General features: G+C 36.3%; 1 protein-coding gene across 1 annotated transcript in view; it reads left to right on the top strand.

Moving 5' to 3' along the window:
• Positions 1 to 1,596, top strand: part of PTGER3 (prostaglandin E receptor 3 (subtype EP3)) — a 219,951-nt gene that overhangs the window by 141,008 nt on the left and 77,347 nt on the right. The gene's annotated exons all lie outside the window — the stretch shown is intronic.

The following is a 1,596-nucleotide window of genomic DNA, read 5'->3' as shown; positions in this document are numbered from 1 at the left end:
GCATAGTAGCATTCCAGGTGAAGGAGGAAGGAAATCAAATTTTCTAAGGAAACTGCAAGGAATGTGAGTGTCAGAGGATAGTGTAAGGAAATGGACAGTGGTATCTGGGAGTGTGAACGAGAACATCAATTATTGTTCAGACATGAAGGAGAAGCAGCTAAAACTCAGGTAAGGACCAGATCATACAAGGCTCTGTACAAAGCAACAGGGAATCATTGAGGTGGCTGTGGTTAGCTCAGTAGCTGAGCCCTGTCATGGCGAGTCTGGGCCAGCACAGTGTAATCTGCTTTATATGTGCCCCAGCTTCAGCCACCCCTTGTTCCCACTCCCACCCAGCTGTGTGCAAATATGTGCCTTCTATGTTAGCCATGAAACCAAAATCAATCAGTATTGCTTGAAATACTTTGGGAATATAAAATCACACTCTACTTAGTTTGGAACTGTTAGCTTCAACTTTGGATATAAATGTTGTAATTTAGGTCTGAAAATCAAGAGGTATAAAACAGGGCAATATAGGTGGAAGCATTTTTAAACTGACAAGAGATCTTATATTTTGGGGATAATAGTTTGGGAATGGTTTCTTCTACCTTGAGTTACTCAGAATAGTTAATTTTCTTTGTTCTTGAAACATTAGAGTATTTGTCCATATTCCCTTTACCCATGTAATTCACTTATCTCCCCCACTGGTGGAGGTTTTCATGCACCTGGTTTTTTCCATTGGAGATTTTGAAGACCAAATAAAACATTGGAGATAAAATTTCAAGTTAAAAGTGTTATTTACCTCCCCATCAGTTACCAGTGACTTAAAGGGCAGCAGAGATAAAAGCCATTTCCTGGGAACTTCTGGGAATTTGGTAGGGGATTATCTTTCCACCTGCTTCCCAGTTCATTACTCTAATATAAACACTGCTCAGAGAGACCTGGTTTAGGGTGAAAGCAATGTCATTTCGTACAGAGTGCCATGTGTCACTAAGTATTTGATTAACCAGGGTGGCCAAAGACAAAGTTAATTATTTGGTCAATATTTTACTAGGTTTTTCAGTTATTACCCATTTTATTTTTAATTGCTTTATTATCCTATTCTCCTCCCTACAAATCTGATGTTTTACATAAATGTACTTAAATTGTAAGGTCAACTGCAAAAGCTAGCCCAAAGATTAAATCATATTTTATCAGAAATCTGTACCTGGCTTCATTCTGTTAAGACTTGTGGATTGCAAAAAAGAAAAATAATAATAAAACTAAAAGACCTTCTGAAAAAGAACTCCTAATTAAATTTTTCAAACTTCACCAAGTTTCTTTCAAATTGCTTTCTTAAAATAAACCGACATTGAGATGTGACAGTAAAATAATAGACAAGAACTACACAGTTTTTATAGTTTGAAGGTAAATAAAATCCCTTTGAGAGTGCATGTCATATGAAAAGTGAGGAATCAAAACACAGCTGTGTCTGTTAGCCTTTATTACCATTTTATTTCATAACTTCAGATTAGTCATTAAAAATGCCAAAGGTGTCATATGTTTTCTACAATAGAACAGAGTACTATATACAAGGTCAATTTACAAAGCTCTAGTTTGCAGCTCTCCTGAGAAATG

The sequence above is a fragment of the Propithecus coquereli genome, unplaced genomic scaffold, assembly GCF_000956105.1.
Source record: "Propithecus coquereli isolate 6110/MARCELLA unplaced genomic scaffold, Pcoq_1.0 Scaffold144, whole genome shotgun sequence".
NCBI lineage: Eukaryota > Metazoa > Chordata > Mammalia > Primates > Indriidae > Propithecus > Propithecus coquereli.
The sequence above is the reverse complement of the archived record's forward strand: the minus strand, read 5'-3'. Positions and strand labels throughout refer to the sequence as shown.